Source organism: Caloenas nicobarica, chromosome Z (genome assembly GCF_036013445.1).
Source record: "Caloenas nicobarica isolate bCalNic1 chromosome Z, bCalNic1.hap1, whole genome shotgun sequence".
Lineage (NCBI taxonomy): Eukaryota > Metazoa > Chordata > Aves > Columbiformes > Columbidae > Caloenas > Caloenas nicobarica.
Window position 1 is genome coordinate 11,973,162 of NC_088284.1, and position 23,690 is coordinate 11,996,851.

A 23,690-nucleotide genomic window follows, 5' to 3' on the forward strand; every position below is an offset into this window, starting at 1 on the left:
TCTGCCCAGCAGCTTCTTTCAGGAGAAGGTATGCAGGCGAAGCTGGGAAAGAGGGCATCCCTGAAATGACAAAGCAAGAACATATTCCCTTCTGGTTCTGCTGAACGGTGGAAAGCAGTGTCGGGGCATGAGTTTCTCACATTTCTTGAGGAAGCTGGGCTCACCTTGCACCTTCCTTGTAGAGAGCACCAATTCAAGGAGGGCAGCTCTGGGAAACACAGGAATCTCATATTCCTGTCAAAAGTTCGTTAAAATACAACATATTTGTGTCTATCCTAGATACAAAGGGTTTCAGATTCAGAAAACCATGACTACAAAAATTAACACTGAAGCCATTCTCAGGCATAAAATAAACCTTTCTAGATCAGGCTAATTAACCATTGAGTGTTCTTCAGCTGTGAGGGAAAAATCAAAGACGGCCTGTGACGCATTGTTTGTCACTATTGTTTTGGGCTGTCACTTGACATTTTAGGTTATAGTTACACATGATCCAACCCTATGTGTAAAATTGTTACAAGAAACCCTGCCAATGTGTTGAAGAACAGATCAATAATGCAATATGGGTGATGAATAAACCTTTTCTCACTATATTTAAGGATTTTTGTTTCACCTTGGGTCAGTTGCATTATGTGACTAACAGTGACCTACTAGAAGTGGTACTGATATACCTAAAGGGTGATAATAAAGGCCTTGGAAAGCTACCTCTTCAGTCAAAGCACTAGAACTGCATTATCATCTGGCCAGTGGGTTAGGATACAGATGTACCAGTGAGAATATATTGTCCACATTATTATTTTACATGGATAGGCATTGGGCCACCAGAGGGTAATGGCAAAATCAGTGAAGATACAGGTCTTTACAGTTTTTCTAACCAGTAGAGAAAAGGCAGAGGGATCCCAAACAGATCTCATTGCTGCCCTCACCAAAATGTCTCACAACTTTTAAACTAGATAAGCATTGCAGCCCAATGCCATGAAATAAGGCCCTAAAGGTTGGGTAATCTTCAACAAGAACAACTTTTATATTTTTTAGATTTGTGTCTATCCATACATTAGTCTTCTTTCATGCATCAGACACACTGTGATTTTCTACTTATACTCACTGTTCGATATTTATAAACACCAAGTACTGTTTTCAGTTACTCTGGGAAACAATTTGATGCTTCTAGCAACAGGTATTAATATTATCTGACTGCTCAGTAAGGCAGACATTACCCTGAATAGATGCTAGGCCATTCTTACAGCTAGAAAGGGTTTTTCTGTTGTAATTTGACAGTAGTTTTATTGAATTAAACATGTTTAAGATACAATCTATTTGTATGATTACCATATGACTTGTGTAGATCAGCTTTAGTTTTTGTTTTTATAACCCACTGTAAAAAGAACAATAGTGTTCTCTCAGTTTCTTTTATAGTGTGCTCGACTTGGTGAAGAAAAGTAAAATATAGTATTTCAATCACATAGACAGTTCCTCTCCCTGAAACTTCTGGAGAGTCAGAAGTGGAAAAGGCATTATTTCTGTAAATGGAAATCTACTTATCTTACCAATTGTCATCCTTCAGGGCAGTGTAATTTGTCCTGACACTTATAAGGATGTGTAGGTTGCCTTATCTCACAAACTGAAAGGGCACTGTTAGACTAAAAATTTTTTTTTAATCCTTTGTAAGAACTTTGATAATGAAAGTATCTTTTATTTACACCGCTTTTGCTGGCTTTCTCCTTTTCTTTTTCATTCAATTTGAACAATAAAAGCAGACCAGGCAGCCTCATTTTTGTGTGTATGCATTTTAACTTGCTGTCTCACATGTGGTAATACAATATTGTGGTGTTTGAGCTGAAATCCCCTGCAGGAATATGTTTAATTTCAATACACTCCACTGTTACAAACTGTTTTTCAAACACTTTAAAACTATATATACAAAATACAATGAATGCCAAAATGTTAATGTGGATTTTTTTGTTTTTGCAAGTATCATCATATATCACTTAAACTAGCAAAGTAAGAAAGAATCTTTCACTATTGTGAAATATTTTATCCTGCTTTGTTAGCTTGTTTCCCTCATTATTGATTTCAGTTTCCCCAGCTGATTGTACAGAACTTGTACAGACCACTTAAAAATGATAATAATTTGTTATTGCAAAACTAGAAGAATTAGTGGTGTGTTTCAACAACTGCTTGTAGCAGCTAAAAGTACTTCATGATTTTTCTCCCTCTTTTTAAATCTAGCTCTCTCTCTCACACTTTTTTGATGCATCTGGAATTTTTCTACATACTACCTAAGTGACAAGAAGTTTTTGACAAGACAGACAACCAATGCAATTTCTTTACTTTTGAGATAGCATGATAAGGTGATGATACTTTTTATTTGATTGTCAGCTGCAACATTCTGCTTGCAGCTCCAGGATGAAATGAAAAGTCATTCCAAAGTGATTGGGACATTCGCATGTGCCAAGCAATATGGTTTCCTATTATGAGGCCACTGCTCATGCAGAGGGCACCTTAATACTCATGTGCAATATTCTTGGAATACAGATAATACATGATCTTGTACCTCTCTGGGACATTGTTATTATATACCCTCAGGGAGAGATCATCAAATATGTGTTTTCTTGTGACGCATGCCAAATTCTAAGCCAGGACTTCCCTACATTATCTAAATGCTTTTCAGAAATCACCTTCAAAATTTGAAGGAATTTTTTTTTTGAAGCAAGAACATTCCAGAGATGCATAACACTGTTCCAGATAGATGTTCGTTATTTAGAAAAATATCTAGGTTCAAACTTAAGCCTGCATAAATTTTTCAGTGTGTATCAAAATACTTTTAAAAGTTTGGCTGTTTTTTCCATGTCAGTTGCTATCATTCAAGAGTGTTTTCAAGTAGTTTAAACATAAAAATGTATGGTAGGCTGTAAGCCTAGTTCAAGAATTCACTACATGCTACAGACTGCAGAACAACTCAGGTGCTAAAGGTGTAATTTACCACTGTCACTGATGTACATTGTATTTAACAGTATTAATTTGCATAAATTTTAACTGTAAAAGGATGGTTCTGTGATAATAGAATAGGAGGATCTGAAGACAGAAGGTATATCTGGTGGGCGGGACTAAACCTATTATTAGGACTACTGGGAAATTCTGTCCCCTGTCAACTATCTTTATTAATTAAAAAAAACCCCTTTCTCTTCCCTTCCCTTCCCTTCCCTTCCCTTCCCTTCCCTTCCCTTCCCTTCCCTTCCCTTCCCTTCCCTTCCCTTCCCTTCCTTTCCCTCCCCTCCCCTTCCCTTCCCTTCCCTTCCCTTCCCTTCCCTTCCCTTCCCCTCCCATCTTTTTCTCATGTATCAATTTTTTTCCATCAGTTTTTTGTTGGAATTCCCTCATTCTCAGTTTCTATCATAAACCTTTTAGGAATTTTTTTAAAAATAAACCTGATTATTAACTGCCATCAAGCTACTGTTGCGCTGTGTGCTACCTGGAGTTCTATCATCTTTAACATTAAATCTTTGTTGCAAACCATGTGCTTTAATTTTAAGTGAGCTAAGATGAATTAGCTGCCTAAATGTAAAGTCCCGCAGGAGACATAACAAAGGCTACCTTTATCACAGTTTAGGTAGTAGGTTAAAATGCCATGTCTCAGGTAGGATTTATATTTAGACTGTCAACTTGTGATGCTTCTTTTTAATACAAAATGCACCCTTTTTCTCAGTGAAGACAGCCTCACTCATCAAATATTGCACTACCAAACTTGTATATATGCTATATGCATATTTTTTTTATATAAAATACATCAGTTGATAATTCGCTGTTGTGAGAAGTGACAGACTGTACTACGAAAGATGAAATATTTCTGTCTTCATTCTTAACAGCTTTCCTACACACAGCACTTCCTACATACATCAGCCCTGACTTGGAGGGGTGATCCTCACTGCAGGACACTTTGACTGTAGTCTCTTTGAACTGCTAGCCCTTAGGTATAGGACCCAGAGCAAGACCGAGTTTTGTTTATTGAAAAGACTGGTACTTCTGGATTTGAAACAAATGTCACCCAAATTGCAGGTGTTAAGATTTAGGAGCAGCAGCACCCCCATGTGCTACAACTGACCGAGACGGCAAACCTACCTGGTTTTGGTAAAACAGTGGAGAGCACAGTGAGTTTCTGTCATCCTGTAACAAAAGACTCAAGGGCATCTAGGCCATAATCACCTGTTCTCTTGTTTCAGGTCAACAGAAGAAAGAAGGTCTAAGGAAGACACTTACACAGGAGTTACAGTATCTAATTTAGTGATGTCTGTGTCTTCTGAAGGCCAAATGTGAGGTGGAAGAAGCCTCTTAAGGTCAGGAGTCATGTTAAAGAGAGTGAAGAAATACTAGTACAATTGCTTTGTTTCACCCTGCAGACAATATGGCTGGATGTCAAACTCCTCCACCATTTTGCCTATGAAAAATGGAAACTAAATTCTACATTCTTGTTCCTCTTTCCTCTGGTGTCCCTTGAAGTAAAAGAAAGTACTTCACCTTATCATGTATTTTAATTTAGACATTCTTACCACTGCCTTATCACTCGCAATTTCCAAAACAACTGTTTTCTTTTAACACTTTCATTTAAATGGTTGGAGAAATGGGCTAACAATAGGGACCTCACGCAATTTAGCGAAGTGAAATGTCAAACCCTGCACCTAGGGAGGTATAACCCTGTGCACCAACATATGGGCAAGCTGCACAGACAGAAGATTGGCAGAGAAGGCTCTAGGGCTTCAGGGGGACACCAGGCTGGACGTGAGCCAGCATGACATCGGGAGAAGTGTTGCCAGCAGTTTGAGGTGATCCATGCCATTTTCTCAGTACTGGTGAGGTCACACCTGAAGTGCTGTGTCCAGCTCTGGGCTGAGATGAGAAGCTACTGGAGAGTCCAGCAAAGGGCAACTAAGATGTTCAAGGGACTGGAGCATCTCTTCTATGAGGAAAGGCTGAGAGAGCTGGGACTGTTCAGCCTGAAAAAGAAAAGGCTCAGGGGCACATTTAATAAAGATCCAGAAGCTTTTCAGAGTGTTTGTCTTACACACACCAAGGCTGTTAAGAGAGCTGGCTGATGTCTCGCAAGGCCACCCTCCATTATCTTTGGGAAGTGGAGATCGGGGGATGTCCCAGAAGACTGGAAGGCGGCTAATGCCACCCCCACCTACAAGAAGAGCTTATAGGAGGATCCAGGAAGTTATAGGCCCATCAGTCTTAATTCAGTCCCTGGGAATGTTGTGGAACAAATCCTCCTGGGGGCTACCACAATTCAGATGAAGCACATGATTTGAAATAATCAGCACATATTCACCAAGGGCAAGTTGTGCTTGACAAACCTGTTCACCTTCTACGACAAAGGAACTTGCTCAGTTCACGTGAGGTGAGTGGTGGACATTGTCTACCTGGATTTCTGCAAGGCTTTTGATGTGGTTTCCCACAGCCTTCTCCTAGAGTAACCAATGTGTTACAGTATAGGCAAGCGGTCTCTGCAGTGCATGGGAAACTAGATGACAGGCAATGGTAAATTGTTCCTTTTCAAACTGGCAACCTGTCACAAGTGGAGTCCTCTAGGGATTGATATTAGACCCAATGCTGTTTGATGTCTTTGTAAGTGATCTGGATGATGGCATCAAGTGTACCCTGATGAAGTTTGCCAATGACATCAAACTGAGCCGGGAAGTGGACACTTCAGAATGGAGAGCCACCCTGCAGGATGACCTGGATAGGCTGGAAAAGTGGGCTAACAAGAACCTTATGAAGTTCAATAAGGACAAGTGTAAGGTCTTGAAGTGAAGGTATTTTTAGAAGGAGTCACACAGAAAAGACAAGGGGCAATGGGTACAAGTTCCTCCTGGGGAGATTCTGATTGGACACAAGAGGGAAATTTTTGACAATGAGGACAATCAGCCACTGGAATAATCTCCCCAGGGAAGTAGTGTATTCCCCCACACTGGACAATTTTAAGATTCAGCTGGACAGGGTGCTCAGCTATTTTATCTAGACCATGCTTTTGTCAAGAAAGATTGGATCAGATGATCCTTGAGGGGCCTTCCAACCTGGTATTCTGTGATTCTAAGATTCTATCAAAATCAAAGCACAAGCCACTGCAGGCAATGCTTTCTAGCAGAGTCTCAAAGGTGTAGGAAAGCAGAAGGGGAGAATGTCTAGGAGTATGCCGTGAACTTCTTCAATGTAAATCCTGCAACAGAGCCATTTTCACTCATATTCCCCCAGCCTCCCCGTTCCAAGCACCAGTAAGGCTGTCCAAGTCCCTTTTCCACGAGCGGAGCTGCCTGTCCTGAAGCAAAGCTGGGTGTCATGGACAGAGGTGATGCTGACAGCCCTCTCCCTGCTGGGGCCTCCTGCTGGGGCCTCCCTCTGGCGCCTCCACACCCAAACAGCTCCTGTCATCCTCCAGTCACAGCCCTCTGAGCCGTTCTCTGACACTTCTCTACAACAGCAGCCCAGCTCTTCCAGCACCAAACCCTGTGGTCATGGCTGGGAGGCAGGTTGGGGATTGCTCTTCTCTTCTGGGAAGAGCTGCCTGCTTCCCAAAAGCCACTGCAGGGGAATGAGGCCCATCTGTCGATCTGCATGCCTTGGCTTTGTCTCCGTTGGGACAGCAAAGCACCAAACCCCAAGCAATCTGGGATTTCGGGGACTGTCATTCAAGCAAAGCACATTTGTGCCATGGGGTGAAACACGCTGCTTCCCCCCTCATTTTAATTGGACCCATCTCAGTCTCTAATTTTTAAGCTTTTCCCCAGTCATGCCAGCACGAGTGTCGCACATTTCCACAATCCCCTGAACATCATTCTCTCCTAACGTCTGGGCAGCCCCATACACTCGTGCCCTGCATCCCACACAGACCCCCAGCCCCGCTGGCAGAGACCCCTTGCAGCCTGCAAGGCCCCTGCACAGTGTTTCTGCAGATGATCCATCTCACCTTTGCAGAAAGGGACCTGGGAGTACTGAGGGACACCAAAATGCAAAACACACCAGCAATGTGCCCTGGTGGCCAAAAGGCCAACAGTCTCCTGGGGCTGCATTAGGAGGAGTGCTGCCAGCAGGTTGAGCGAGGTGATCCTTGCCCTCTCCTCCGTACTGGTGAGGCCACACCTGGAGTGCTGTGTCCAGTTCTGGCCTTCCTAGCACAAGACGGACATGGAGCTACTGGATGGAGGCCATAGAAATGCCACAAACATGATCATAGAATCACAGAGCCATTTTAGTTGGAAAAGACCTTTAAGATCATCAAGTCCAACTGTTAGCCTAACACTGGCACTAAACCGTGTCCCTAAGAACCTCATCTATGTGTCTTTTAAACACCTCCAAGGATGGTGATTTAACCATATCCCTGGGCAGCCTTTTCCAATGCCTGACAATCCTTTCTGTGAATAATTTTTTCCTAATATCCGATCTAAACCTCCCCTGGTGCAACTTGAGGCCATTTCCTCTCATCCTATCACTTGCTATTTGGGAGAAGAGAGCAACACCCTCCACGCTACAACCTCCTGTCAGATAGTTGTAGAGAGTGATAAAGTCTCCTCTCAGCCTCCTTTTCTCCAGACTAAACAACCCCAGTTCCCTCAGCCACTTTCTTGAAAGACTTATGCTCCATATTTTTCCCCAGCTTTGTTGCCCTTCTCTGAACATGTTCCAGTCCAGTTGAAGGACTCACTTCAGTTCCACATGAAGGAGTATCTGTCCTATGAGGAAAGTTTGAGAGAGTCAAGACTGTTCAGTCTGAAGAAGAGAAGGCAGAGGGATTTCATCCATGTTTATAAATATCAGATGCAGTGAGTAAAGAAGAGAGACTCCTCTCCGTGGTGCTCAGTGACAGGCAGTGAACAGGAGGCAATGAGCACACTGTGAAATGCACAAAATTCCATTTAAGCATAACAAAACTGTTTTACTGTGAGGATGGTCTTAGACTGGTAAGGGAAATTGTTGAATGAACTCTCTATACATTTAATCATTATGTCTAGCCCTCAGTATCATGAAGAAAATGACAAGCAGAAGGTAGGTCTTCTCTCTACAACATCACTAGGTAGATGGTGGTGAGGTGTTACACTGTCAAAATAAGCCAGGAAGCAAGTATCAGGCCCCTTACACTTCAAACAACAGCTTTGATGAAGTTGTCACTAATTTGAGATTACCTATAATAGAATACGAGTGAAAAATGCACCAAAACATAGAATGAAGCCAAATTACAGTTCTTGGATGGTATGTTGGCTCTAAGCCAACATTGGTGAAGCAATGCAACTAATCCTGTGTGGGACTCAGCACCAGTTCATGTCTTCACTCGTCAGATTAATGAGAAATTCACCCCCACAAAACTACTTTCTAAAGTCAGTTTAATGCTGCTCTGTCTCAGCAGAAAAACTGTACACAACTTAACATAGGGAAGTAATAGAATTACTATTTTGTGCTTTAGGCACAGTGAAAAATACTTTTGCCTTACAGTCAAGAACTCTTATGCAATAACATGATTAGGTATTGTTTTCTATTTTAAAATAGCCAGTGATCTCTGTATGAAGATTCAAACCAAATTTCCTTCAAGTGAATTTTATGAAGCTTCAGAAGATTAAAAAAAATCTTCAAGAATGCCCAGATTTTTTTTTTTTTAAATTGCAGTCCCCCCATATAGTTACAAGATCAGGAGAAAGCATGAAAGATTAAGTGGCAGATGAGATAACAGACAGGATAATTACAGAGCATTAAAGCCTCAGATTTATTTTTAAGATGTTCAAGATCTATTTAGAAAAGCCCTTTGCTAACTTCTGTGAATCTAAAAAGAATGATCTTCACATATTGAACAATGATGTGACTAATGGTGTTAAACCATCATCATTCCCTATTGTAAAACAGTCTATACAACAACTGGCCACTGTTTCTCCAGCACAAAAAGAAGAAAACAAGACTAGAAGGGTTGTAGCGCAGCAAAACCTCAATATGCCACAAAAAGAGATTTGTCGTGCTCTGTGCTTTCAGTGTGGGAAGTGACAAGGGAGTTCTGAATTTTCTCAACGAGCTAACATGCAGAGGGAATTTAACCACACTTCCCTTTGGAGGCTGCTCATAAACTGCCATTTTGCTGCTATGGCAGAAGAGACGTGATGCTAACTCAGGGCGAGAGCTGTTGTGAAAGGCAGGTAGACACTTCTCTGAAATGGACCAGCACGAGTCTGATAGGGGTAAAGAGAAAAGCAAACATAAACACGTGTTGGAGAGTTTGTAGGCAAGTAAAGTATGTGGCTTCGCAAAGAGACAGAAAACTGGTTTCTGTATTGGCTTGGTTTTGAGTCTGTGGAGCTGTCTTGAGACTCCTCTGGTTTTGTTTCACCTTTCTAAGACAATGAATAAAGAAAAAACTGCTGCCTATTGTAAAAGCCATCTGCACACCTTCTGGTGCTATTATACTACTGAAATTATCACCTCTCTTCAAGAAGCTTCTAGACTCTTCTGTTCGGGAATTCTTCTCTATTTGTATTTTTACAGAAAATTATGAGAAAATCACCACTTTCTTCCCCTTAGATTAAAAAAAAAAAGTATACTTAAATTAGAACTTTTAAAAAATTAAAATAGATATATAGAGATATATTTTAGGTATATACTTACATACACATTTATTAGTAGATATAATTATATATGTGTGTGTGTGTGTATACATTACACAAAGCTAGAATGCTTGTGCTTGACTAACCACAATAGATTACAAAGTGTAAACAGCAGCACAACATATGAGGTAGTTTGTTTCCCTTCTCTTATTTGATGCCTGAAAGAATATCAATTAAAAAAATTCGCATTTAATTGCATTTTTAAAGCCGTGAATGACAAGGGACAATTCTACAGAGGTATTTGAAGATGCCCTTAGTTTTTATCACTACATTTGCAATGGAGAATAACCTTAGATGTTTACTGAAATTTCTTTCCCAGAATAAGGAAGTATGTGAAAATATTTATTTGTATGGATAAATAACAGACAACAAAGGCTACTACTATGGGCAGATTAAAGGAAGGGGCTGAATTCCTGAGGGTGAACAAGTAAAACATAGGGGGTTAAGACTGGAAGAAGCAATAAAAATGAAAATCAATATTTTATGGTTGGTGAGAGAGAAATTTCCAGTGTGGCAGGGCGCAGGTAGGTGGTTAAACTGCAAGTTAGTGAATGTGTGTTTGCCTAACACAAAATGCTGAAGAAGTATTAGTGGAAACAACATTTGCTTTTCTCAGAGAGAAAAAAGAGTGTTGACATAATTACAGTTGAAAATGAGGATGGCTCTGAGCCCCAAAAGACATTTCTTACCTGAGTGGATAGATAAGAAAGGCCTTACCTCAGATATTATTCAGGAAGTATATACAAGAATTTGGGGATCTACACAGAAGACTATGTTGAAGATTATTATAGACCTTAATAGGAGTCGGTATGATCATTTGCTCTATGGTAATTAAAACAGATATAAAGAAGGGCTTCTCTTCTGAAAAGCTGCAAAAATAGTAAAAAGAAATCAATTAGAATTACCATGGCAACAACCAGAAATCTTATGTGCAAAAAATGAAAAAAATAAAACAGGAAAACAAAACAGAAAATCAAATGCGAATTTAAACAATGATAGAGTACACACTTTAGAGTGTGATTCTCAGTCACCTATTTCAAATATAACTTCAGATTAAACAAACTAATTTCATGTTCTTGGTAGTTTAAAGATTCTCCAGAAACTGAGTCCTGGCAAAGTTGGAGTATAAAACCATAAAATCCTATGTTTTTTAGGGGTGAGAAAAGGAGAGAACAGAAAAACCCTGATTTTTACAAACCTATGTAGAAATAATTTTTACATGCTCATTTTCTTGTCATGTCATAAAATAACCCATACAAGATAAACTTATGAGTTTTAGTCTTCGTTATTTCTCTGTGCCAAATTCCCACCAACTTCAGGAATTGTTCAACAGCTAGTGATGTAACTTTCCTGATCTTTTCTGAAGTTGTTAAATCAAATTGCTGTGGCAGATAGACTACTGTCCTCATTGTCATTACTGTCCCTAGCAAGGGGTCCACACTTTGTTTTGGAGCAGCGTCTTCCAAGGCTCAGTGGACCTACAGTAACTTACTCTATCTCACCCTGTGACTTAGTAATAACACAACATAAGCCAACAGCGAAATTCAAGTTCTTAACTCTTTCACCAAGATAGAAGAGAGACTGTCCAGAGGGACCTTAACAGGCTTGAGAGGTGGGCCTGTGCAAACTCCATGAAGTTCAACAAGGCCAAGTGCAAGGTCCTGCATATAGTTGGGACAATCCCAAGCACAAATACAGGCTGGGTGGAGAATGGATTAAAAGCATCCATGGAGAAGAGGACTTAGAGTATTGGTTGATGAGAAACTCAACATGACACAGCAATGTATGCTCAAAGCCCAGAAAGCCAACCATATCCTGGGCTGCATGAAAAGAAGTGCGACCAGCACGCGGAAGGAGGTGATTCTGCACCTCTACTCTGCTCTCATGAGACCCCATCTGGAATACTGCATCCAGCTCTGTGGCCCCCAAAATAAGAAGAATATGGACATGTCAGAGTGGGTCCAGAGGAGGGCCACAAAAATATTCAAAGGGCTGGAACACCTCTCTTATGACGAAAGGCTGAAAGAGTTGGGGTTGTTCAGCCTGGAGAAGAGAAGGCTCCAGGGAGACCTTATTGCAGACTTTCAGTACTTAACAGGGCCCTATAAGAAAGAACAGGACAGATTTTTAGCAGGGTCTGTAGTGATAGGACAAGGGGTAATTATTCTGAACTGAAAGAGGGTAGATTTAGATCAGATATAAGGAAGAAATTCTTCACCATGAGAGTGGTGAAGCACTGGAACAAGTTGCCCAGAGAAGCTGTGAATGCTCCATCCTTGGCAGTGTTCAAGGCCAGGCTGGATGGGGCAAGGAGCAACTGGTCTAGCAGAAGGTGTCCCTGCTCATGGCAGGGAAGTTGGACCAGGTCATCTTTAAGGTCCTTTCCAACCCAAACCAATATATGATTCTATGATTTTAAGAGGAAATAATAACACTGCACAAGACGAGAAGGGGATAAAGAACTAGAAGAGATATAAAAGGCAGGAACTGAATGAGAAATTAATATGAAGGTATTCATTACATCTGATTTTTCTAAAATTAGCATATCTCAGAAAGCATTTGCTAGTATTCATATCTTTTATTCACGACAGGAAATTTTTAGAGATCTGCAGGACAGTTTTCTGTTTTGATTGAAAACTAGTGACAAAATTTGATAAGCCTTGGTGAAACATATTAATAAAAGATACAAAAATCATATTTTGTTGAGCAGTGGTGTTAGCAGACTTTATACAAATGACTCTTCTAGGGAGAAGTCAATTTTATTTTTTTACCTTTAGCTCCATGGTTTTATGTCATTTATAATTTTGCAAAATCTGCTTGTATATCATCAAGGTCTGTCTTCTTTTCTGGCACCCACATTTAATCCCTGGTTTCTTGAGTTTGATCCATTCTGAAATTATTCTGAACAGCAGCCTTGGTTTTGTGAAACTGCTTAAAAAATTTGAAAAAAAAGGCAATGTTGTTTTATCCTTCTGAATATGAATGCTTTAATTCAGTTAATCAGTTGAATGCATTTATTGCACAGTGATACAACTTCATTACAGAGGAGTTTTTACATTATTGTGTTTACTCACCTGAAAAACAGTAGACAAAATGGTTTTGCGTTTGGGAGTTGCTGTATGTATCTTCCAAGGCTTTACACTTATGACTTGTGTAGTCTGTGTCCTAGAAAACAGATGGAACCACATCTGCATAACAAAGTACCCAGCGTTAATGTTATGTTAACATTTCCAACCTTGGACCATAATGAGCTCCTCTTGTGTTGAGCACTTGGTAAGTTGTATTCCAGCACGATGATGAACTAACGCACATAGAGCTACTCGGCAAACAAACATCAGCCTTGGTGAATGAGAGTCCTGTGTCTCTGAGGCATAGAAACAGGATGTCTCTTTCAAACTTTGCTTTCAACAGCAGCATAGTTGAACCATTCGCTTGCTAACCTGACAACACTTGTGACGCCTCTCTGGTAGAAGTGCTGGCACATTTACCTCTTCAGTGCTGGAATTAGCACTCCTTCAACTGCCACTGGAGCACTACATGCACCCAAAACAAGCAGCGGCAGTTGTCTGTCTCAGACAAGAGCTACCTATATGTAGTCTCCAGCAGTGCTGCCCTGGCAGGGCTGGGTCGCTATGACCCTGTTACCAGGAGGGTGAGACAGCCAGAAACAGTCCCCCCATATCCTGCCTGCTCACCCAGCATCTGCCTCGCTCTTTCACTGTTGCCCTTCTCCTCTTCTCTCCCTGTCCCACAGTGGGAGCAGACAGGGACCCGAAGGATGGGATGACAAGATTAAATTGTGCTGGTGATGGTGTCGGTTCTGACAGGTGGCATTCCCCCTGCTCACTGGTTCAGGTCACCAGCAGCATTTTCAGTGAAAATGAACAATGAGTCACTTCCTCCCTTCAGTGGGCTGGTGGTCAGCATAGAGTCCCCATTGGACTACTGATTGTCTGCTGTAACCTGCTCTCTTAAACAGTTTTATTTCTGTTTAGTGAGTTATTACCTTTAACCTGGACTCATAGTTGCTCTAAGTCTGCAAAGACTAGACTAGTTCCCTAAATCTAGCCTCCCATTATTTTATTTCTCCTTATCCCCTCTTTTCCCTCCCTCAGAAAATGCTGCAACTTTCAGTAACTGCAGACTTCAGATATCCCCAGCTACAGATGTGCTGCTCTCTCATTTCTCAGATATTGGCTGAAAATGCTCCTGTAGTAAGAACGCCCGCTGCTGGTGAAGCTCTCAGGCATCTGCCCTCAATCCGTAGGACAGTTTGCAGTTTTGATCTTCATGTATAGATTCAGTCTGAGGACTTTGTTTCTGTCTGGAACGGGGCATTATACTAGTGGAAGACACACTCGCAGCTACAGAGTTTTTTGGTGGTCTGTCAGGCACTATTGTTTTTCCAGCTAATATTTACACCACCATATTTGGCACTGGGATACTCTCTTGTTTCCACCTTTGCAGTTCTTCATTGGAGCAAGCAAGGTTCTAACTATTGTAAGCTGAGATCAATATGTCACTACTAATTGTCTGTTTAAGCTGAATAACCATCTACTGGATATTTTATGGACTGACCACTGTAGACTTTATCACTAATGCTGGATAAACTAATTTTCATCTTTGTAAGTGTGAATCAGACTCTGAAAGAAAGATGGAATTAATGTAAGGGACTGCACAGGGAAGAAAAATCAGCAAGGCAAGCTTGTTTTGACTTAAAAGTTAACTTTTTTGAAGTGAGTGATTTAAGCCAAACTATCCAAAATTCTGCGAAATCCGGGGGCACAGCGGTGTCACATAGATTTTTTGGTTTTTTTAAGATTCAGGTAAGTATGTGTATTTAATATCAATAATAGTAACCCTCTTCCCTACCCTCTCCCAGAAAAAGCAGAATAAAGGTTGTATAAGTACGTTTTCTACCCGCTCACTCAGTAGAAATCAGGTCAGCCCTATTTACAGCTACATTAGCATTCAGATCAAGCTCATTTAACTCTCATTCCCACCCAAACATCTTATTAGAGCAGTTTGTCTAGGCTCTTCACAGCACAAGTTTTCTCATCCTTTCCACATTTGGCCACTTGAAAGGTGTGTCAGTTCCTCTGACTTGCACTACAGCAGCCAGAAGCAGCGCTCGCGAGGTTGTGGACCAAGTTTTGTGAGTCATCCGCATCCAAATCCTGAATCCACCCAAGCAGAGAGTTATTCTCCTCAATGGCATTGAGTATGCATTAGGTATCAGCCCCCAAAAACCCTGGTGGACCAAGTGCAGTAATGTTGCTTTGGAAATAACCATGACAAATTATGCAGCTTCTGGAAAAATCCTTTGAAAGGCACAGTATGCACTAGGTTACAAAAATAAATATTTGAGCACCTGCAACACCGAAAAACATTACTTGATCAGAAGTGAACAGATAGACATGTTATTTCAGGACAGAGCATGGTGAAAATCAAATCAATAACTCATTTTAAATGCACTAAGGTACTGATTTTGGTAGATCTCCTACTATTAGAAAGTCGTGTTTTAAGAAATTGTGAACCTACAGAATGACTGAGTCAACCTAAGATAGAAAATGTGGACCTCTAGCTTTAAAGCTTGGGAATGCCTTCTCAGTGTTTCTGGAAACAGCATTTCCACCGGGAAATGACTAGATGCCACTTCTGAGTAATTCCTCCGCCCTTTAAAGAGCAGACAGAGAGAAATTTCAGTAGGTGGAGCTGCCTTTCCCGCAGCCGATGGAGAAGTTTCTTTGCAGAAAGAAGTTGCATTTGCAGATGCTCAGTCAGCTCTTCACAGTGCCTGGCAGATGGTCCTCAAAGAAAATATGAACATGCAAGAATGTGGCTTTTACATCATGTTACCGAAGTGCACAAGGCAGGAGAAGACAGAACACAGAACTGACAGTGTTTGTCAGCACAAGCTGTTTGTTTCTTCTTTTTTTTTTTTCCCTAGTCATGAGGAATGGTATTATTTTAAAGCATTACACTTAGCTCCAGAGCATTTTGTATGCAATGGTAAAGCACACTATTATTCGTGCATGGACTGAAGGTAGTGCTAATGTAAATACGTCTATTTTCATCATCTTCAGTGCTGAGATACATGAAGTACATCTTTGCAAATGACAAGCAGGCTGACAGTTTTTTCTTTCATTATTATTCTGGTGAAATAAATGTGCAGATCATTTATTTATTACTAAAGAGTATTTCAGCTTAGTCTCTCAACTTGAAGTTGTACAGCATATATAAGAAGGCTGTGATCAATCTATTGTCTTTATTTTAAAAGGGAGATTTATGAATCTGATTAACTGAAAGAATGCATCAGGTATGAAAAATGCTGAGAATCCTTCATATAATGTGAAGAATAATCACGGCAGGAATTTGTGACACATGTCTGAATAGCAGTTTATTTCATATGAAGAATGTCATATCTGCTTTATTTCTGAGGCCCTGAATAATTATTGTAAACAAGCTTCTCTGACTACCATGCTCAAGTTTGGCTGAGTGACTACGGTTTAGTTTTTTTCACAAATCAGGCCACATGCCAAAACTTTAATATTAAAATGAGTAATTTTGGCTATGACTAAAGAGGTGATCTGGCTCTGGGAGTCATGGATATCACTGTAAAATCAGCTCCTCTGAGTGTTTACAAGGCACATAGAATATACGTCATCTTCTGATTTTATACATCTCCATATGGCCTTCTCCAGCATCCTAATTTCTAATTGTTTCTCCAATATGCCTATAAAATTCAGACTGGTTGATGACCACATATGTGTCCATCTGATACGCCGTAAAAAGTTAGCCAGTCAAAATATTTGAAGATTTTTTATTGCTCCATGCCAAGTGTTTAATTGATGGCTATGGCAAGAAAAAATATACAAAGCATGCTACTTGATTTCACCATGCTGGTTACATGTGCAGCTCCTTTGGGCTCAAGTCCTCTGATACCTTTCTCAATCCACCATTTCCAAAATAACCAAGAAAGACACTTTTAAGGAGGACCTGGCATACACACCCACGTGACAAGAGGTGGTACTTGAAAGCAGCTCTTAGCAGTAAGGCCTCGCGGCGTTCAACAGACTGTGGACGTGCAGGGTTGATATGTCTGTCCTCAGAGTGTCGTTCAGCAGTTCATCTGCTTGGTCTTGGGAAATGTGGTAAGCCACCTTCCACGTGTTCACTGCAATGGATGCTGATGTGCAGCACTCCGCAGAGGACAGGAAACAGGAGGTGCCTGTGCCAGCCACTGCAGGACAAACTTGAAAAGCACAACAGCCTGCCAGGAGCCTGAAGGTCCAGCGATGCAGCGCGTGACTGCAAGACCCTCAGGTAATACACTCCCCATCCCCAAACTCTGGCCTTGTTAGGATCAGAAGGTGGGGACAACAGTGAAAACTCTGCAGCTTTGTTATTTTTTCCTATAGGTAGCCTTGGTGAAAGGAAAAACCATGCTCCTGATCTACAGTTGTCTTTGCTGTTTCTTTCGATCATACCAGGTTTTGGTTTCTCTTATGAATGCCTCAGAGCTGGGGCACCTGCTTCTTTCAGCCAGGAGTCTTCAGCTAGCACTGATTTCACTAAACATCAAGATCAGCAGTTACACAGCTGATCATTCCTTACAGCCCAGGAGTTAAAACTTTTATTTTTGTTTTGGTGGATACACCCAGAGTTGCACACTTCTGAGAAGTAATTTCCATTCCACATTTAACCTCAATCCAACTAGTAGTTACTAGAAAAGTTTCAAGAGGCCAAGGTTACCGGACAAGGCTACTCCTTGAGGCTTCTGGCTTACCACCTTCAGTTTGTTCAGATGGTTATTTCATTTACATGGATAGCCTGCAGATAATGCTTCTTTTCAGTTCCAGATGTTGCTTGGCTATTGGTTAAATGTATTCCTGTGAACTGCGTATCCTGCGGTAATATCCTTGCAGCTATTAATCCAAACATTGGCATCAATTTAAGAGAAAAACACAGAGGATATTTTTCTTCATCTCTCTCTCTTCTGCCAGGAAGAAGCTGGATCTGGCCCCACAGCTCACCAGCTGACATTAGGATCTTTGGGAGACATAGCCCAGTCATCTTTGTTATGCTGTGATAATACAAAGGCCACAGGCCTTAAGTTTCTGCCAAATAGCGCCTTATTATTCAAGACCAATCTCAAGAAAATAAAGTTTGCGGGATGGGATCAGCACTGAGGAAGATTTCAGATAAAGAAATTTGAACAACTCTAAAAACTTTTTTTGCAAGGACCAGCATTGTATAAAATAACATTTTCATTCCCACTTAGATTTGATATTTTTATTTTAACAATTGGAAAAGCAGATGGGGAAATATGTGGAGCTCTTTATTCATTATTGTTCAATACCCAAGTCTCCTTTGTAGACCTGCTGCTTTGCCAAAAGTCAGTTTTAAATGTGTAAATTAAATGATTCAGGTTTTTAATAATAAATTTCTGGAAAAAAAAAAAAAAAAGAGTGAAATTCCTTAATACCATGATTGATTTGCCTTCCTTTTGTGAGAGTTTTAGGTATGATAGGAAGTTAGGATCAAAATCAGTATACCATCATACTGGATAACTTCAAAGAAATTTATGTTGAGATCACATATTTTTGAGCAGCAAAGATAGGCAGAAGGCAATAGTCCCATGAGGTTTCCATTTTAGTTGGCTAGGTTAACTGCATTAACATAGAAGCCTAATTTCTGAACTTATTGTTATCTGTTTATGTTCCATGTTATAACAAAAGCTCTACTACTGCTTCTTAAGGTAAAGAGAACAGATCATGACAGAAAATGAAAAAAAAAAGGAAAAGAAAATAAAGAGAGAGATAAGGCACATAGAAAAAAAATAATGCTTACTCTTAATGAAAAATTGTTTAGCTTGAACTCCTAGAAAGCATTGTGTATTCCAAACTTAGCCATAGTTTCCTTCTTTCCTTTTTATTTTTTTTTTTACTCCCAATTCATTCATTAACTTGTGTCAGGAATTTACTTTGTTCTAATGTGGTTTTAGCTTCATTTTCTGAATCTTAATGTCCCACTCAAAAGACACATAAAAATGTGAATTTCAGCCACTCAGTGTGAACATGATCTGTGAAAGGTTTGAATTATTTCAGTTGGTATGTGTGATACAGTAATTTCCATGAAGGCCTAGGCAGATTTCATCTGACCTGTAGTTAAGGAATAATTTGCACTAATGACAAGCTACTAGTTAATTTCTCAAAACAGTTTTAGCCTGTGGTTTGGTATATATACATCATCCCAAATGCTATGGAAATTCCTTAAATTCCTATAATCTATGAATATGTTCTAAGATGCCTTCTTTATTTACTGCATAGTATCTTTGGTAACTTAGAAAAGTGTGAGAATTTTCAGGAAGGCTCTGGTGGGACCTTATTGCAGACTTCCAGTACTTAGAAAGGGCCTACAGGAAAGATGGGGAGGTACTCTTTATCAGGGACTGTAGTGGTAGGATGAGAAGTAATGGATTTAAACTGAGAGTAGACTGAGATCAGATATTAGGAAGAAATTCTTTACTGTGAGGGTAGTGAGACACTGCCCTGAGAAGTCATGGATGCCCCACCCCTGGAAGTGTTCAAGGCCAGGTTGGATGGGGCTTTGAGCAACCTGGTCTAGTGGAAGGTGTCCCTGCCCATGTCGGTGGGGTTGGAACTAGGTGATCTTTAAGGTCCCTTCCAACACACACCATTCTGATTCGACAAGTGTGCAAGGAAAATGAATGGATTTTTGGATCAGTCTTCATTAAACATTCGTTTAACTTTCATTTTAAAAAAATGACTCAATCACACAGCTGAAAAGATTTGCAGGCTTAGTTCTGAAGCTGTGATTTAAAAAAAAAAATATTTTTTACTTTAAACACAACAGTCATTCCACTGGATTTAGTTGAACTGTTCTTGTTCTTTAAAATATGCTTGTCCATGTTTTTGCAGGATTGATGACAATTTTGTGACGAAGTTCTTCTGCCATGTGAGCTCACCAGGTGTGATGCCAGCTAGCTCACAGGTCTCTGTATAAGACTGCAGAGGTCAGGCTCCCTGGTGGCAGCTAGTGCCTAATTCAACTAGTTTCCCACTCTCCATTTTAATATAAAATCATGGCCTTTACTCTCAAATGCTGAACTAACATTCATTTTAATACTGTGAAGGAAATGAAATAATGTCTCTGCTAATTATTTCATTATTAATTTCACATCTGTGGCCAAACAGTTTCCCAGCACAGTAAATCCAATATTAACTGTAACGCAGAAGTAATTGGGAAAGATCAGACTCACCAGGGCTCAAGGCCTCCTCTTTCACAGCCCCCATGGGAAACAGTAGGAGCTGGTTGAAGGAGGGGTTTTAGCTGCCCCTTGGAAGCTTCTCAGCTCCTTCTATGCACTCAGGGCCAGCGTGGACAGACCACGAAGGCTGTAAATTATAGATTCATCTGCCCCCTCCCCCGTGGTCTCCCAGGCCCCCACATGAGTCCCTTGCTATGAAAACTTGAAAGGTCCATGAGAAATCTTATCATTTACTGAACTCTGACTTGCTGGTTTTGCTGGTTGTGCTAAGATCTTTTCTACTTCTCTCCACCCTTCCTCACTCCTTCAGTCATTTCATATCATTATCTCCTCTATTGGCACAGAAGGAGAAAAATAAACATGCTTAGTTTAAAATTTAAGGGAAACTTATATCTAATTAAATGTCTGTATTGCAAGGGTAATATAATGATAGTATTGCCAATGTTATCTGATTTTGCTTCGTCTATCTCCCCTCTCATCTTTTTGGTCATGATTCGCCTCGTTTAGATCTTCGTGCCAAAGGGATTCTTTTAAATGCTGTGAAAAAACTGTGGTTGCATCTTACTGCAGTAGCAGTTACAATCATAGTAGTAGGTTTTGTTCCAGTCACTCAAAATATTCTTATTCATTTCTTGGGAGCTAATGGCATTTAAACTAGTTAGGAGTGAATAGTGGGCTCCAAAGCAGCCTGCTGAGCCCCAAGTCAGGCTCAGCTGATGAGACATTCCTTTTACCCATCACAGCTGGTAATGGATGACACAGATCAAGTGCAAAGGCAAACCCTTAGTGAGCTATAGCAGGGCTTCCTCCAATGTTAATTTATAGAATCCTTCAGCAGGTCGAAAACCCTTTGTAATTTTTTTCTTTTCTGAACTATTTTCACTATTTCAGTGCTCTCCTTAGGCCTACATAAATGCTCTCATTTGTCTCCTCCCTCAGTCAATTTACATAATCCTCTTTGAAAAGATATGGTTAAATGCTTCTTAGTTCCACCTTGGATTGAATTTAAAGTGCCTTTATTGTTATTATCATTATAAAGCACCAGGTTTGCACCTGGGCAGGCTCCAGCTTTTTTCCAGGGCATCCTAGCTCTTTACCTCCATTTGTTCATTTATTCATTTCAACCCTAATGACAAACCTTGCTGCATGCACTTTGGAATGTAAGAGGTAATTTTCACCTGTCTCCCTTTCCACCCCGCCCCCACAAATGTCCACACATTTGCATTACTGTCTGAAGGGCTGCAGTTAACTGAATGGACATGTTTTCTACACATTTCTCCAAAAGTCATGCCTGTTTTTTGATTAAGTCATGCAAGCTATTACCATTCAGCTGAGAATTCAGACTGCAAAAAAGCATGCAGGTTACATCTATGAATTGAACTGAAAAATATCTCAAGTCCAGTTGCTGCATTATATCAGCAGCTTTTGAACTTTATGTCCTGATACAGATCTGCTAGCTTAAAAGCAAAGCATTGCTTGCCCTGAACCAGGTAATTTTCATATGGACACCTACACGCACTAAATTAGTGCAGAGTTGAATTTTCAGTAAACAGGCCTTCTTAGAAGTTGATCCTAAGATGCTCACTAGCATTTTTTGGTTTTAATGAAATGAGAACCATAATTACTAGGATGGGCTGTCATTTTGTGCATGGGGGAGGACAGGGGATATGAAGAGGGGCACTGTGAAATGCTGCTAAGGAATAGGAAGTGTGAGGAGCAAAAGAGATGTTGGAAAGTGTACACTGGAAGCCTAAAGTGAGATGAGTAGGTGAGTAAATGAGATACAGGAGCACGAAGAAGAAAAGACTGCAAAATTATTAGAGGCAACGCCAAGTAAAATGTTGTAAGAGACTAATCATGTTTAGGAGTCTGGAAAGGCAGCTCAAAATTTTGTCTTGAAAAGGCTGAGAATTAAGAGTTGTCGTTCAGCAACAATAGGAACTATCTCACATGTATTTAAGGCTGTATTTCAACCTTTAAAAGTTACTCCATTTTAGGGAGCATGTGGCTCAGGAAGAATATTTGCAAAGGTAAACTGAAGCTGCACAAACATGGTCTCTAAAAATCTTAAAGATTTGAAACTCAGTGTTTTTCAGGGTTGCTGACTAGTTATTTTCACTTGGCTAGGTTGGCAATATTGTTTTTTGAAATCAGCGCCCACTAATGCCATTATAGGGACAAGTAGCATGTAAAAGATCTGAAAAAGCATTTTCTTAGAATCTGTTTCTTTCATGTCACTTTTTCTCTGGAGTAACATGCTGTTACTTCTGTGAAAGTGGAAATATTACTACTAAATTAATGTTGTCCTGTTGCAGACACCTTCTGGCTCATTAACTTATTAAGAAAAACATGATGATACACCGTCATGCTGCTAAATATTTCTTCCTACATTAGCTTTCCAAAGGTAAAAAGAGATAAAATTGTTCTAGCAGCATCAGAACTACTGAAGCTTAATTTCTGTACTGGTTTGTCTGAAAGCAGGTTAATTTTCTTCATGCAGTTAGAAACTTTTCTTTTTAATAGCTAGCATGGTCGTTGTTTGGATTTAGTTTGAGAATAATAAGATAGCATCCCAGGACAGAATTAATGTTTTTCTGCAAGTAACTTTCCAGTGGTTTTGAGTTGGAACAAAGAGAATGTAAGAGCTTGCTAGTATCTTAGTTGTTGTTTGGGAGCTGAAGTCTGAGTACTCTGCCCCCAGGTGTGAGGCAGTGAGGAAGGAGGGCATAGATGGGACAGACTTTGACTGACATCCAGACTATCAATGAGAATATTCCATGCCATTAGCATCATGCTTCAAATTTAATGGGTGTTGGGTTTTCTGGCTGGGGAGACCCACTCCAGTTTAGCTCTTTTTCTGTGGAGTTCTGCTCTCTCTCCACAGAATCAGCTCTTTGGGACCAGGGTGCTCTCTTTCTCTCTCTCTCTTCCTGGGACTGATTGCTCAGTGCAGACGGAGTTTCTGAGGAAATGCATTGAGTATCACTTATTTGATATTCTATTCCCATTTTATATATGCTAGTAGTAGTAGTAGTATGTTAGTATTTTATTATTTTATTAAACTGTTTTTACTTCAACTCAAGAGTTTCTGTCTTTCAGTTCTCTCCCCTATTTGAATTGGGAGGAGGCGTGGAGAGTGAGTGAGCAGCTATCGTGGTTTTGATTGCTAGCTGGGGTTAAACCATGGCAGTTTCCTACATTGTTTTCCTGGAAGTCTTTTAAAATCTCTTCTACCAGTTACGTTCACCTTGTGAGGCTGGCATACATGTGTTTGATGCTGGCTCCTACAAATGCTGCTATTAGGGGCAAACAGGTGGCTGGCAGGCTGTACAAACACTGACCTGCCAGGCAGCTGGTGCTTCGTGGCTGCTGGCCTTGCCAAATGGGAACGGTCACGACTGAGTTTCGCCCAGTTTCTCCCAGTAAAGGGACACAGTAGAATCTGCACATCCATTTTCTGAAGCTATAAGACCCTTATCAAGCTACCTGTTTTGATTTGTTCCATCCTCTCTCATTTGATGGCACTGATCCTGGATACTGTAGCAGTATTTTTTTGTCCAGCTGTAAACCAGATGTTAATTACAGCTCAAATATGTTCCCAGTAGCTTTTTTGCATGAAACTGATACCTTGGCAAAACTGCAACTATGGTAACTCAAAATGCTTCCTTACACCCTCTCTGCATTTTCAACACTAGCTGGTGGTCAGCACTACCATTTCAATATGAGTTTTTGGTGGGGGGTGGAGGGAAAAGCTTTTCAATGTT